The sequence below is a fragment of the Halichoeres trimaculatus genome, unplaced genomic scaffold, assembly GCF_033239565.1.
Source record: "Halichoeres trimaculatus isolate MK-OKI-2021-1 unplaced genomic scaffold, fHalTri1.1 fHalTri1_scaffold_15, whole genome shotgun sequence".
NCBI classification, from domain to species: domain Eukaryota; kingdom Metazoa; phylum Chordata; class Actinopteri; order Labriformes; family Labridae; genus Halichoeres; species Halichoeres trimaculatus.
The window spans coordinates 19,109,575-19,126,562 of NW_027437193.1; the positions used below are offsets into that span (position 1 = coordinate 19,109,575).

The 16,988-nt window shown below is 39.9% G+C and overlaps 1 protein-coding gene across 2 annotated transcripts in view; it reads right to left on the reverse strand.

Annotated features, from left to right (window-relative positions):
• Positions 1–10,684, reverse strand: part of cdh24b (cadherin 24, type 2b) — a 296,244-nt gene extending 285,560 nt beyond the window's left edge. For both annotated transcript variants that reach the window (XM_074687942.1, XM_074687943.1), the window contains exon 1: positions 10,580–10,684. The gene's annotated coding sequence lies outside the window, so the exon portion shown is untranslated. The remainder of the gene's footprint in view (positions 1–10,579) is intronic.
• Positions 10,685–16,988: the final 6,304 nt, after the last annotated feature.

Sequence of the window (16,988 nt, forward strand, 5' to 3'; positions counted from 1 at the left end):
TATGAGAAGGTTGTTCAGTGGAGGTCAAAGGTCAGTAACCAACACTTTTTCTAACTCAGCTCCAAGTTTAAGTGCAGATCAAAAGTACTCTGGTGGCATATTCACTTTAAGAACATGTATGTAAAGGACACAGAACATGGCAGAGTTCATACCATTGCTAACATTAGGTGTACTTTACATCAAAGTAAGGTAGGCTGTGTATTTTTCTGTAGGATCAAATTGATTTATTCTCACTGTATGCAGAATGGACTGTTCAGCGTCTATTAATAGGTGGAGGGCACCGCAGTTAGTGGTTACATGAGTAATGGCTTAAGATTGTGTTACATAGAAAATCTTAGGTGTGTGTGTGTCTTTCAAAGAAAGTATTAGAGAGTGTATGCTCATGACGGATATTTTAATGATGTTCTTTGTCTTCTGTTTTTTGGCCAACGCAGGAGGTGAGGTGAGGTAAAGCAGGTATGTGACAAGACAGGGGTGAGGCTGTATTGATATGGATATTCTGGTCCCTATAGATTAGCACCATACAAAGCAAAGCAGCATCACGTGAAGAGAAGTGGGTAAACATCTGGAAGCTCTCTGAGCTATTAAAAGAAATCACATCCACTGCATCAGCAAAAACACGAATATTTGATCCTGAGTAAGAGCACGGCTGCAGATCTGTGCATGTGTGTAAAGAGCAGTGCATTATTAACTCTTATACTCATCTTATCAGTCTCTCTTATCTGCTCTGAGGACTAGACTGAGCCAGAGACTTAAGACCTCAGACAACATATTTTTTTGGTTGAAGGCGAAGACGCTTTCTGGACTCCCAAACATAGCGGCACGTCACCATTGCTGTTGATCAAAGCTCATTTTAAAAAGAACACAACCATGGGTGTTCATGTTGGCACAAGTTTACTTACTGAACCCCAGAAACAGCTTTCTGTTAGATTTCCAAGCATGTTTGGAAAGCATGATGGGCTTACTTGTGATAAAACTCTCACAGAAGAACAGGACCAAACCAGCAGAGAGAAGAGGCTCCTCTTCGTCCACATTGAGCATCAAATTGAACACAAAATAAAAGCTCTTCACAGAAGCTTCAGAAATGTACTTTGCCAAGTATTGGGGCTGTTTATTTCCTCCTATCAGGAAAAAAAGGAGGAACTGGGTAAAAGCCTGGGGGAGTATGGTTCTTGTTTGATCGTAAGAATATAAAATAGAAAACTTTGCCCATCTTTACTTTAATTTCATAAATGCTTTGTGTTGATGTGATTTCTCAAAAGTAAACTAAATCATTTCATCTAAAGAAATTGTGCCGATAGTTTCTGTATTTACTGCTTTTAACTTATCTAACATGTTGGACATGTTGGACATGACATGTTTAATTTACACATGTAACTATAAAGATAACTTCTGTCGCATGTACTCTAATTTATGTATCCTAAAACGTAAAAAAAAAATAAAATAAAATAAATAAATAAAAACAAAGAAAAAAACACAACATAGATTTCCCTTAGTGAGAACACACTACAGACACACTGAAGATAATCAATCACTCAGGCCAACACTCAGATTGGGACTGGTCCACATTTGCCTGCATTCGTCTGGCAGTGTGTGTATGCACACGTGTCCCGGGCCACACTGGAGAACTGCCTACTCCCTCTGTATCCACAGCAACAGTCGTGTTGAGTGTCAGTCTACTCACCTCTTGTTCCAGTCTGATTTCTTTCTTTGTCTCTATCATTTCTCTCATTGTAAGAATTTACTACATGTTGTGGGATGTGAACAAAATGAAAGTAGATTGGGCCTCATTCACAAACAGTACGTTCGCACAAATTTGTGCCTAAATCGTGCATACAGACATTTGATGCACAAATTGGTGATTCATCATTGTTGTCTTACTTGGATTTGTTCTTACTCTGCTAACAAATGTACAACCTTCTCAGACCATGTGTACGCAAATGACGACTAACTCTCAGAAATTGTAAACACATACACTTTTAAGTAAATGCATGACATGTTATCTACCATCTACTCATCAACTAAACTACTATCAGTATAACCCCTGATTCACACATAAAATGTAAGCACTGTGCTTCGTCATACTTAGTAACCACTGTGATCAATCACTGAATTCACACAGCACGCATCAGCACTGCGATCACCAACAGGTGAGTGCGGCTGTTGCGCTGTGAGTCGGTTTTTGCCGGAATGCACTGCAGAGCAGCTCGTACCAAACAGGAAAACGGACACAAAAATAATCAGGGTATCAGGCCATTTCAAAATAAAGCACCATGTTTTGGCTTCCGATAGTAAATCTCATCCTTGTTTATCAAAGCTATGTCACTGGCCGATATTTTAGACGAGGAAAAGCTAATCTTGGAATTGGAAAACTTTAAAATTATATCTGACTCATCACATTCCTTCTATTAGGGCACCAACAGAAAGGAGAAGGCATGGACTGAAGGTGCTGAAGTTTTGGGAGGGACAGGTGAGTTTGACTAGTATGTTTTCATGACTGCAGGAACATGTGGTTCTCCTGTGATCTTGTGATCTGGGGTATCCAGCTGATATGGTTGCTGCCCTGCGCAGCACTCCAGAGATGCATCTAGCATGAATTTGTGTGCACCCAAAAACCATGGCTTTGCGCTGCCCAGCACTCACGCTTCATGTGTTAATTAGGGATAAGAAAACAGCCTTTAACAGAATACAATAATAAAAACTGTGAATTGACTAAATGTTTTAAATAACCATGAAATTGACACATATTCACCCTTATCATACAGATAATATTGAATCTTAAATTAAATACAAGTTTTATTATCCAAATAATACGAGGTATGTTTTAAAATGTCAAAGTTTTGATGTTATTTAAATTTCTGAGTATGGTAACCTCTAGTGGAGGACAGTTATAAATTACGTTTCAAAATGCAAACTGAGTGAAGTCATGAAATAACTCCTCCTCCTCATGACTTCATACATTTTCTTAGCAAATTACACAAACACAGCTTCACTGTTCCATAATATTCATTTTTTTGTTTGCAAGAATATCCAGCAACTGTTTTAATACAGTGGGGCAAAAAGGTATTTCGTCAGCCACTGATTTTGCAAGTTCTCATACTTCAAAAGATAAGAGAAATCTGTAATTTTCATCAGAGGTACACTTCAACCATGAGAGACAAAATCACATTGTAGGATTTTTAAAGAATTTATCTGTAAATCATGGTGGAAAATAAGTATTTCTTCACCCACAAACAAGCAAGATTTCTGGCTCTCACAGACCTGTAACTTCTTCTTGAAGAAGCTCTTCTGTCCTCCACTCGTTCTCTGTGTTAATGGCACCTGTGTGAACTCGTCCCAGACCAAAGAGCAGGCAAAGGACTCCAATAAGAAAACTGAAGACCTGCACCAGGCTGGGAAGAGTGACTCTACAATAGACCAGCAGGTTGGTGTGAATAAATCAACTGTGGGAGCATTTGTAAGAAAATGGAAGACATACAAGGTCAGTGATAATCTCCCTCGATCTGGGGCTCCATACAAGATTTCATTCTGTGGGGTCAAAATGATCATGGGAACAGTGAGCAAAAATCCCAGAACTACAGGGAGGGACCTGATGAATGACCAGCAGAGGATTGGAAGAATATTATGTGGTCAGATGAAACCAAAATGGAACTTTTTGCTAAAAACTCAACTCGTGTTTGGAGGGAGAAGAAGGCTGAGTTGCACCCCAAGAACACCATACCTGCTGTGAAGCATGGGGGTGGAAACCTTGTGCTTTGGGGCTGTTTTTCTGCAAAGGGGACAGGACAACTGATCTGTGTTAAGGAAAGAATGAACGGGGCTATGTATCGTGAGATTTTAAAGTGAAACCACCTTCCATCTGTAAGAGCATTAAAGATGAAACGTGGCTGGGTCCTCTAGCATGACAATGATCCCAAACACACCACTCAGGCATAGAAAGAGTGGCTCCATAAAAAGCATTTCAAGGTCCTGGAGTGGCCTAGCCAGTCACCAGACCTCAACTCCATAGAAAATTTTTGGAGGGAGTTGAAAGTCCGTTGACCAGCTACGGCCCCAAAACATGATGGCTTTATGCCGCGGCCACACCAAACACGAACTCTCGAATCTAAACGTGCGACATGCCTGTAACGCGCTGCATGAACGCCTAAGTCTGGACGCTGGACTATTTTGACAAGCTGAGGGGTGAATGCGCGTTAGCGCATTCCTGCGCATGCGGAATAGAGAGCCCGTTCATTTAAAGACCGAAAGCCCAAAAGAGCATCTGAAAAACAATAAGCTGTGGTTTCAAAAGCATGACAGGAGAGTGTGTGAAAGCTTTGGAGATCACAATCAATGCCTGTTGCCTCTCCCTGGTAATCCACCTCCACTGGCCCTGCCTGGCTGTTCCCTTCCATCTCATCCTCGACCCCCGAACCCCCAACCCATGTTCCCGGAGGTCTCCCCTGGGATAATTAAGGGGTTGAGGAAAGAGAGGACCACAGAGAACTTCCATCTTTTCCCTGGCTCTGCCCCTGCCCGCTCTTTCCTCCTCTCTATCAGGCTCAAAACTCCTTTGAGTAAAACACAGTCGGACTCTTACAACTCTGGATAGCGACACACCGCACAGATTATTTTCTCCTCCATCATCTGGCGGGGTTGGAGTCCGAGCAGGTGGTGGTTCCCCCCCAGTGTCATCAAATAAATGATGTCGTGGGGGAATGTCGTCGCTGATTGGCTGCCGCGGCACAGCCACACGTGGATTCACGTCGAAAGTTCAATATTTTCAACTTCAGCGTCGAAGCGTCTGACGCCCAAAAACTGCGACACTCCAAACGTGCCACACCAAACGTGTCCAACGTGCCGTCCAGGGTGAATCGGCATCTAAACGCATCTTTGCATTGACTTTGTATATAATCTCGCCGCAAATTCACGTGTGGCTGTACCATTAGAGGTACGTGCATGAAGGAATGGACTAAAATACCAGCTATAGTGTGTGCAAACCTTGTGAAGATTTACAGGAAATGTTTGACCTCTGTCATTGCCACCAAAGGCTACGTTACAAAGTACTGACTTAAACTTTTGTTATTAACCAAAAACTTATTTTCCACCATACTTAACAAATAAATTCTTTAAAAATCCTACAATGTGGTTTACTTGGGTTTGTTCTTTCATTTTGTCTCTCATAACTGAATTGTACCTCTGATAAAAATTACAGACCTTTCTCATCTTTCCAAGAAGGAGAACTGAGGAGAAAAGACAATTTAAAAAAAAAAATTACCCTTCCCAGCATCACTGTGTATGAAGAGTTTTTGTTGGAGTTCCTTCACTCACTGTGGACACACAACACACTAAACTGCCCCCTTGGCTGCTTAAAACATGATAAACTGCCTTCTTGGGATGCAAAAATGCATGCAGGAGTGGCGAGACAAGCTGTTAGTACCTTCTCTTTTTTTTGCCCCTCCCCTTCACAAAGTCTGTGCACGCCACTGTTGTTCAGTTCCTCCTTCATATCACCATACGAGAGCACAACTCCCCTCTTTCACAGCTCTTTTTTTAAGAAACACTTAGTGTTTTAGAGTCTCGTGGAGGTGATTAAGGCCACGCTTTCATTTGCATTTCGAAGTGAGATCGGATCACAAGTGGTCACTGGAGAAATATTTGGAGAGGTTGTGAAAAGTTTTGCTCAAAGCTGTTGGTGATGGGAGCACAGAGAGTGTGTGAGTGTGTGAACTACAGGTGAAAAACAGCTCGTGTGTCTAAGGCAAAGCACTTCCTTGGTTGATAAATTACATGGATAATTACTGGATAATTATAAGCAGAGTAAGGGTGCTTATTAAATTGCAGTGTTCATGCTGGAGAGCAAATACACCCCTGCACCCAGATGCTACCTTTCTAACAGCTGGATCTCAAATGCAAATGCAGAAGACTAACAGAGCCTACAAGCACAAGATGTTGCAAACAGCAGCAGCAGAGGCATCTCCAACTGAGCACACAAAGAAAAAACAGGTAAAACACTGCGGCTGCTGGCTAAATCAGCCTCATTTAAACCACTGCAGCAAGCGTAACATTTTCTAACACCTTCAGGGCTGCGGAGAGCTCTCTGCACCCGCCTCGTAAGTTCATTTTACGGCAGGTTAAATACCCTCTTTCATCGATCATGCATGGAATGAATCTAATCCATCAAAATTCTTATTTTAACTTTATCTCACGGCTTCAGTCTGGCATCAGTTTATTGTGTGTGGCTGAAATAAAGAGAGGAAAATGCACATTTTGGGACCCATTTGTTCTAATACTCTCCTGGCAAAGTGAATGTTTGTTATTTGTTTCTATCAATCGGTTAATCTTAGTTTACATGAATTCGTTCAGGATCAGAACAGCTCAGATAAGCTTTGTTTGAGTGAAAGAAAAATGCTAAAGCTGAAAGGAACTCTTCTTCCACTAAGGTTTCAAAAAGATTTTAGTTTCACTCTCATCCGGATACTTAAACTGTTGATTTGTAAAGTCTCAGGGCTGTTGAGGTTTTTGCAAGACAGAGGTATCTCAAGTATCCACAGTCCTCAAGGCAACAAAAAAAAGATATATTTCCACTGACAGTCTTAATGCATTCTGGGATGATTTTCAGTATACTTTCTGTATTATCATATCCAGATTCATTGCAACAGAATTCTAACTTAATGTCATACTCCTACTGTCAAATATCTGCTAAAGCTTGGCATAACCTTCACTCTGCTGCAACACCTTCCAAGCCCACCTGTCGTGACTCCTTCAGCAGCTCCAGGCCAGTAGCTGTGCAGGAGTCGAGCCAGATTCAGTGGTTTCTGTTGCCTTTCTGCCGGCCAACTCACAACTAGCTCCCACAGAGAGGGAGGCTTCACAGCTTGGCCTCCAGGACCGCTGCCCAGACAACGGGAGAGGCTCCGTGTCAAATGAGCCGCAGCCTGTGGAAGTTGGAGCAGCACAATTTACAGACAGGTGGAGCTGAAAAAGTGACGATGCTCAGCTTTGACAGGGTTTCACTTAATTTAAAAAAATGAAACCTTTATGTTAATGATGTCCTTTACCTCACTATCCATGGCAGATTACACTGTAGAAAGATGGTGGTCTTCAACACAATGATTCTGCAGACTTTTCTATGCATCATCAGTGGTTGGAAAACAATCAGCAGTCAGTTTCTCCACCGGAGTGCAAAGAATTAATGGACTGATTCTTCTCCACAGGTGTGTCATGTGTGAAAACCAAAAACAGATGAACAAAGCTACATCTGCATGAAGACAACAGTCCAATCAGTCCTTTTTTGGAAGCCAAAGTCCCACCTGCTGTCTCTGCTTATTGCTGTACATGATGGAAGACTGAGCTCTTCAATATGGCACAAAAATTTGTCTTAATATCCCAAAAACGTAATCAGAGCCTCTGATTCTCATTCCACAGAAAACTGAGAGAACAGGAAATACTCAACTATTTGGAACATTGGTGCGAAACACATTTCTCATTGAGTTGAAATATTTGGGAGACTGAAAGCATGACCATCACCCTTCATTTGACACATGCCAGCCTCTTTTAGCAGTGAAGTACATGACAATCGGAGCAGCCTTCAACAGTGTGTTTGAGTCATCAGGGACGAAACACCTCAGGGATAACTGCCATTCAAAACAGTGAGTTTTAAACTGCTTTCCTATCTACACCACACAGAGTTTTCTGAGATCACCCAGCAACCCCTGGTGTTGAAGAATAAAGACGAAGTTGAGGCAGTCACTTTAGAGTAGCGTCCACTTGAGTGTTTCCAAAAGCCCAGGACTCATTTCATAAACCTCATACAATGACTGAATCTCAAAGCCCCCCCAACCCTGAGCTCTTACGGACTTAATTGAGATCACCTGGAAAGTGAATGCTACTTTAGCAATTTGCATTCCGTCAATGCAGAAAATACTCATTTAAAAAAAACGAGTAAAAATTTAAATGTTATTCTCAACACAACTTTTTGAAAATTAGCAATGATTTTCCTCAGAAAAGGGATGTGGGTGATTTTGTTAGAGTAGCCATTTTGAAAAGGGCCGAAATACAACTTCAGCTGTTTGACAAGTTTTTAAGGAAACTCTTCATTATGTTAATGAGATAGAGGTCTTTGAAACTCATGTACCAAACAGCAATGTAGGGTTAAACTACACTTACAGTACATAAGTATATAGAAATTCAGATATATAGACTTAGCGGGAACGTGCCTCAAAGTGTGGACATGGAGATTGGGCCTATCACACATTTACATTAAGCATGGTATCACAGTAAATATATGGTAAATCTCCCATTGTATGCTTTCAATCAATTATTTCTTATATAGCACCCTATTAAAACTAATGGTATCTGAAGATGCTTCAAAAACACTTGAACAGGTCTACACCCCACATCAAGACATATTAACCCATCATAAGTAGAGCTCTTTGAAGCATTCAGAAAGTGTGCAGTGGAAAGAATAAACCTAGAGCTGAGCAGAACTCATGTTAGACAGACATCTGCTGAGACCATGTTAAGGTGAGAAAGACAAAGAGATGTGGAGGGTTTAAAATAGGTGTTTTAGGACAGATACAGATGGTGACTGCAGTAGTCAAAAGCAGCTGGAGTCTAGCAGCTTTGTATGCATGAAACGTCAGCATCCATACTGGATCAGCTACAGTTTCTATAGCACAAGAGTTCATGTTCAGCGACCCCAAATGCTTTGCCTGTCTTTAAAGTCTGAAATGTAAATAAAATGGCAGGGCTCACCAACTAGCGACAAGAAGTGTAAAACGTGAGTAATATAAAATAGATTTCTTATAACTATGTAGTTTAAAGACCAGATCCATATAACTGCTGAGTTGTATAAATAAGTAGCATAGAGTTGATGTGAATGGCCAAGAAAAAGTACGAGCTTCACCAGCCTTGTTCCAACTATGACAATAAGACTGCCAGATAAAACAAAGAAGACACACATTATTATGTTGTCATTTAGTGCTGTCAGGCGATTAAAAAAATAATTAAATTAATTACAGGATTTGTAATTAACTAATCTAATAAGTCACATTTTAATCTCATATCTGCTCAAGGTGCCCGAATTAAGAATTTAAATTCTAGGACATTACAAAATTGTTGAGCGTGACAAATCAAATGAATACACAAAGAACAGAAAATTAGCAAATTCACATTTCTTCAACTGGCTAAAATTAAAATGTCTGTGTTCACTGCAAATTTGATTGCAACCATTTACTGCGTTTATAGAAGTAAATTATGTTTTACAGCAGGGGGAGGCAAGGCCTGGAGGAGCTTGTCAATCAAAGTCATGCTCATAATCTACTGTGGGTGAGAGCAGTGCACTCTTTGGATGAGAAATCAGCACGGATATGAGGAGAAGATGTGAGATGACGAAGGCATAGGAAGACGCTGCAAATCAGAAAAGTTCAGGTAGTTCAGGCTCCAACTGAGGATGTGTCGTGGTAGTTCAGAGAAAAGAGCGGCGCGATCATATGAAAAAAGGAAACAGAGATCATAGAGAGGATCAAAGGATGGAGCACCCGAGATAAATACACAAAAGAAGCACGTTTTGTCTGTTTTTTGGATCAAAAACAGGAAGAGAGACATAAAAGAGGAAGGTCCACTCTTCTTAGGTAGTTTTGGTGTTTACATAGTCATAGAAAACAATATATTTGGGTCTTGAAAAATCATTAAAGATGCACTGAAAATGGCTGGCAGCCAGTGAGTTATTTGCGTTAATTTTTATAACAAATTAATTTGTGGTGTAAATAATTAATCTAATTAATTCAAGTGACAGCCCTAGTTGTTATATAACCAACCCATAAGTAAGAAGGCTGCTTGAGGTGAATATGTTTCCTCACACAGCCATGGCTCCAATGAGGTCTCATATTAAAATGTCCCTATTTTAATGCACAAATAAACACGTTTACATCCTGGTAAAGAAAATATTTCATTCAGTAGCCCCTTCAACTGTCTCTAAATGTGAAAGGTATATAATTTTACTCATCTGTTTTGATTAAATTCAAGCCAAGAGTCATGCATACATTTGCATATTCTAAGGCTTGACAGGCTGATTGACAGACAGGCGTAATGTAGCTTTTTGTTGGACACTTAAGGCCTACTTCAGCCCCATTTCTTTGCCTGTTTTATGGCGGATTGAGTGTTAGGTTGAGCCAGCATTTCTAGAATAGTAAACGTCACTAGCTTCATTAAATCTTCTCACAAACCAAGCAGTTATGTCATTAAGACAACATCCGTCTTTTAACCAGCTTATGACTGACAAGCCTCCATTGATTCCAGAGCTAAGAGTGCAGCTCTGAATAATATCTGAGTTGTGTCAGAGCAATATTGTTGTGGAGCATTACTGCCTCTAATGAAAAACTAAAATGATTTACACACTCACCACCTGTGGGCTTTAATAATCAACCTCGACAATGATGAAACTAGAAGTGGAGAGCAGAATACAGCCAGGCCCACGCTACAAGATTTTAAACCCAAGCAGATGTTGAAAATGTGAGAGAACCCACACATGATGACAAATAATGACAGGTTTAACTGTTTGCTTCTTATAAAATCTGATCCAAGGTTCTTTACTCACCAGTTCAGGTGTTATACCAAGGAAGTCAGTCAGCAAAGGCAGAAGTATTGACCAAAGAATAATCCACAAAGTCCAAGTAAAGTTCACAAAAGGGGGCGAGAAAGCTGGAGAAAACCAAGGCTGGAGTGCTGAACAGTGACAATCTGTCAAAGAGTGAGTGGAAGCACAGGTTAGCTGATTGCAAAGGAGGCACAGGTGTGTCTGGAAAAAGGCAGGAAACAGAACAATGACAGGAAGTAAGACTGGACATAATGCAAAAACACTAGAATTTCAAAATAAAACAAAAAGTGGACATAAAAACACAAAAAACAGAGTACACACTCAAAATGACATTACAGGCAACAATATGACACACCTCTCACCAACAGAATCCATCAACCAATGACCTGAGTCCAGTATCTCAATGAAATTTAATCAGGTGTTTTTGCCTTAGTTGTCTTCTTATACTTGATATGAGCCACATTCACCTTATCAGTTCAGTAAAAATGTCTTGTTGTAAGTTATCTAAGGAGAAAAATAAGGTCTGAATTGCTTGTAACTAGTAAAAAGAAATCTGCTAACGAAACAAGAAAAAAATGTTCTGTTCAAAAATCTGCTTGATACTAAAATAATGTCTTTGTACAAGAAACTTTTCTCTTGTTCCATTGGAAGATTTTTTTACTTGTTACAAGCAATTCAGACCTCATTTTAGTCTTTAAATAATTTATAATTTGAACAAAGAATTTTGTCTAGACTAGTCAGGAGAATGTGGCTAATATTAAGTCTAAAAAGACAATTTCTACTGAAAATAAGACAAAAACACTTGATAAGATTCCAGTTTTTGCAGTGTAACAAAATCTCTCACAGTCAAGCTTGACTTTAGAGTAAATGTCAAGATAAACATTGCAAGTTGTTTTAGTAGCAGCGACATCCATTGCTGACAAGATTTATTCCCCATTTCTTTAGCAGTTTAGTTGTGAAATGTTTGAAAGAATGTTGAAACATTCTGTTGAAAAATACTCACAAATCATAAAAATTGAGATTTTGTAGACTTTGCAATGTCTCCTGGTTTAATGTCTTATTTTCTCCCTGATGTATCTTGTCTTGTGTTTACTGTTTTATTTTGTAACTCCCTCTTGTCTCTTGTTTTAGTCCAGTGACTCCCTGCCCTTCTGTGTCCCCTCTTCTCTGATTACCCTCATGTGCCTCACCTGCGCCTTGATATCCTCACTCCTCATGTGTATTTTTACCCAGCCTAACCTCCTTCTGTGCCAGTTTGTCTTGTACTTCTAGTCAGCATTCCTCCCTCATACAGCCTTCATGTGTGTTTAATCATTGTCTGCCTCTTTGACCTTTTAGCTCACCTTTGACCTTTGGCCTAGTGTTTTGGATTACTCTGCTTGTCTTTTTTGCTTGCCTGTGTACTGACCTTGGACTGATTAAACTATTTTTCAAACTCTCTGCCTGAGTCTAGCATTTTGGGTCCCTTTCCTGGTGAGTCACAGACTTCAGTCAAAAGAAAAGGAATCTGGTTTAAAATTGTAATGATCTTGTAACTTGTTTAAACGCTAACAACATAAAACATATTGTTTATATTTGTTGATAAGAAAAAAAACAGATGGTTTTTATTTTTGATGTACATATCTGAGCAGGACCAGGTCAAACTCAAATCCAATAAAAGATAAACCTAACAGATAGTTAATAACAGTTATCATTTACATATGAATCTAACATAAAAGGTGAACAAAACTCTACATTTGAAGTACAAAGTGACTGTTGAGGCTATAATTCTGATATTTTAAAGTTGATTTATCTTGTTTGTAAGAAGAAGAATTGTAAAAACTGAAAATCATGCAAATACAAAGAGAATTGCTTGCAGGGCTTTGGAAAACAGACAAAAAATCCACAAACCGTGCCAAAGAAAATAATTCTCATTTCAATTAATCTCCATGAAATCCACACGATCCATCCAAAACCTTGACTCTGCATGGTTAATTTTCTTGGCCACAACTTTGTAAGATTAAAATTTGTTTTACTGAAAGCTGGGGTATTATTTGTAATGTGTTTAGGACTCGAGAAAAATATCCCCATTTGTTGAAATTATGACCCTAAATAAGCACATTCAGATGAGGGATGCTGGTGTGGTCTTAATTACTAGGATAACTTAAAAGGTCTGGATCTGAATGAAACAGAGTGATTTAGACAGAGAGACTCTAGCATCTGGAGGAGGAAGTAACTGTAGCTGTTCCAGCTTGGGTCAAAAGTCTACAGTCACAGAAAGGGCAACATGACATCTTCTTAAAGAGGAATAAGAGCACGCACACATTAGTCCATATTTCTCTGAGGCACCTATGGTGTTTTATTTATTCATACAAAGTGACAGGTATGGTGTAGTTATTTAAAGATGGGAGTATGCAAAGACCAAACACTGGCTTCTTCTGGACCTCACTCCTTTGCCTGTCAGTCTCACACTGTAATAGAAATCCACAGCTCTTCTAATTCCCAAGTCTGATAGGTGAGGTTTGGGAGGGTGAGGTCTGAAGGGGTGAGATGGGGAGGGGGGGTGGTCTTTTAGAAGCCGCTCGATGACCTGACAAGCACTTCCCCTGAAGCACACTGACACTTTAACAGCTATCGTGTGAAGGCTGGAAAAAAAAAAGTGGTACATCATTGTAATTCTGTCTCCCAAAGGCTGTGTCATAAACAATTTCAGCCTGCTGTTTTGACACCCAGCAACATTCACAAAGGCTACCTCCATCCGTTCAAGGGGGCGATTGCTGACCGTGAACAATCCAATCTTCTGTGCCTCAGTGTGAGTAAAACTCTGTTCAATTCCACTCCGCCACAGAGGAATGCAACACAAATATCAGCTTGTGTTGTGGGTCTTGAAACACTGTATACCAACAAGATTGGATAGGCTCGGCTTGCTTTTCATGCTCACTTTGACTGGATCCATCACATTTGATGCTTTGTTCATTTGCACCACAAAGACAGTTGTTTCGTGGTATCCAGCAGTTGTAGTAGCCAATGATGGGGTTGAAACCACTTTTCTGAGCAGCCTCTGATGTATCATTGAGAATAAAAGGCACCATGGTGTGTCCATCACCTGAAGCTGGAGTTCCCTCCATAGTCCACCATTTCTTGATTACTGACACCAAGAGGCCTCATCCTACATATACAGTTGTAACCTACTAAGCTAATAAATAGATAAATTAAATAAAGAAAATAATTAATATTACTATTTGTTTGAATTAGGCAGCAGCTTTAAAATGTTATTCTCTGATTTCTACCCTGATGAGGCAGATAGAGCTGTGTGGATGGGTCATGTTGCTCTCAGTGATAGCAGTTCATTCAAACTTTAATTTTCCCAAAGCTGTTGTTTATTGCAGATTTTCTCTTTTCTTTTATTTGGCTCTGTTTAAGCTGCATCACAGTGATCACAGTTATTACCCTCTCTGAAAATGTCAAATTATCTTGTTGGCCTGAATACAGGAGGGCCTTCATTATGAGGTGACGGCCTTTTCAAGCTTCATTTCTACAAAAGATTCTCTTTTTTTTTTTTCAAACTGAATCATTTTGTCTGGAAAGCTGTTTTTACTAGCAGCAATAATAAAGCAAACACACTGAATGTGTGTGTGTATGTGTGTGATGGTGGTGTCACTGATCTAGGACAACACATGATGAAGCACCTGGTCATCCACACGCAGACACACACTTTCCCTCTGTGTTCAGGGTGAGTGCTTGCATTGTGACTACAGTTTCACATCCCAGCTTTGCAAAACTTTAATGTTGGTCGCAAAAAAATAAACACAACAGTTCAACGTTCAGTTAAGAACACATCCATTATCTGTTCCACTTTTCCCTTTCAGCACACAATGGGCTTGAATCCATCCCAGCTGTCACTGCACACAAGGCGGGATACATCCTGAACAGTTTGCCAGACTATGACAGAGCTAACTCGTAGAGACAGACAACCATTTACACACACACACACACATACACACACACACACACACACACACACACACACACACACACACACACACACACACACACACACACACACACACACACACACCTACAGGCAATTTAGAGTGACCAATCAACCAGACAAGAATGTTTTTGGACTTTAGGAGGAAGTACGGCCCAGTTCACATTCAGGGCTCGCACATACGTCCATTCATAGCACAAGCAGGACCTTGAGTTGTAATATAACGTTGTGGAACAGACCATTTGACTGTAGCTTTAGCTGTATGAACGACTGCCATAGTTATTCAATTAACAAATTACAATATGAAATGAGGCAGGTACAGATCATCATATGTCTGAGGAATTTCCTGGAAAACACCTATCCAGTAAATTTGAATAAATTTTACCCCACATAAACAGCATGAACATGTAAATGTTGTGTCTCCTTAAGAAAAATTTGCCGTATATTTCTACATTGACATGCTTTTCTTGAGTATTGATTCAATCCCTAAATATCTGATTTCTTTGAGTATTTTGTCTTAAACGGTAAATCATCTGCACAACATCGTCCATCTTTAAAATAATCCATATTCATCACAAGTGGCTGGACATGCATACCCCTGTTTATTTTTTGATTCTCAGTGTGACCAGTCTCAACATGTTGTTTTGCTCCTCCATAGTTTAAGGGCTGAGGCTTAGTGCTTCTTTTCACAGTGGAGGGGGGGTAGCACACTTAGGTCTGTTTAGAGTGGATAAGTAACTGCTCAGATCGGGTCATATTTATGTCTATTTATTTCAGACGGACATTTGTGGGTTTATTTGGATTATTTGGTTGTTAAATGGTAAGTCAGGTTAAGTAGTATCATGTTTGTCTAGAGTAAAACTGAAGCTTTCTGAATTATGATTCTGAGTTAAAGTTCCCTGATGTACTGCAGTGGCCCTCAAAGTCCTAGGACCTCCAGGGGTCAACAAACAAAAGCTTGGGGTCCACGGAATAATTCAAAAGCTATTATAAAAGTGTGCTTTGTCTTGAATATATAAAGAAACTGGCCTCTCTTTTTTCAAAGTTTACAGATAAATAACTTCGAAAGTATAAATATAGCCTAATTCCATCATTACAAAGTACTAAATAGTACATTGTTGCATTGTGTTAATATTATACTCATCAATACCAGTGGCAATTGCTCTAAGACTGCAAGGGAAGCTCAGCTTCCCCTAAAATGTCCCCAAAAAAGTGGTGATATGTACTGCTGTGTTTACATTTCACTGACAAAATATTCGCTAGAATTCCTTCATCTTTTGTTCAGAATCAGCTACCTATCACAGGTAACTGGCTCCACCTCCTTCTCATTCATCCCCGCAGCATCTCAGAGCTTTAACACAGTCGGGCGCTGAGCGTCTTCTGACTTCAGCAGGGAAGCTTAGAGTGGGTTGTTCCGCTTTGAAAACTGGACGGTCATTGGATAAACGCTGGGCTTTGTCCTGCCCATCGGATGCTCAGCGTCTCTGGGGGTCTATGAGGCAGTGGGCTGGCCTGGACGCTGGGTTTCTGCATGATGATTGGATGATCTCTCTGAGATCAAATCCCTTTTTGATTGACTGTGAAATGAGCCAGTCAGCGATGAAGTATAATCCCTTCACTGGAGCATCTTCTGAGTTTTACAGTCAGTTGTTTTGGACTGATCTGGAGGCTTTATCGATCCCCAGCGAGTTTACCTGTCTCAAAAATGACAAGAGTTGTGTTTAAAGATCCTCTCTCTTTTCACCAATAAGCAGCTACAGCTACAGCTGCCGAGCTTCTCCCCCTGTCACTCACGCTCACAACCTGTCGTAGTCTCACGTAGCAGCTCCAGCTGCTAGAAAGCTGTAACGGAAGGTAGAAATTACGTATAAATAAATAAATTTATGATGTAGGCCAGAAAAAAAAATGAGCTTCCCCTCCTTGACTGACCAGCAGCCGCCACTGATCAGTACTATGAAAATGAGAGGGTCCTCAGAAAAAAATGTCTCACCTGAAAAGGTCCATGGTCTAAAAAAGTGTGAGAACCCCTGGTTTAGCAAAAGGGTCTCTGTGGATTCAGTCTGAAGTTGTCTGTAAACAAAATTGTTTCAATATTTGTTTTTCTTTTTTGCTGTGGACACTGAAGGTTTTATTTTTTACCTCAGTTTTTTGTCAGTAAAAGCACTTAGTCATTTCTAAACTTGAGCCATCACCTTGTTTTCAATGGACCTTTTCTTTTTTGTGTTTTCGTTTTTGTTCCATTTGATATTTCCTTTTTTTAAATAATTTATTATTTTATTTTTCCACCTTTCTTCCTACAACTTTTCTTTAATGTTATTTGTAATATATAAGGGAAATAAATGCATTTGTCAGAGGAAAATGAACATACTGAGAATTCAAAAAAGACACCTCAAGTTTCACAGAGCTTGTGAAATATTGTGATTGCGTATATTTAGAGTA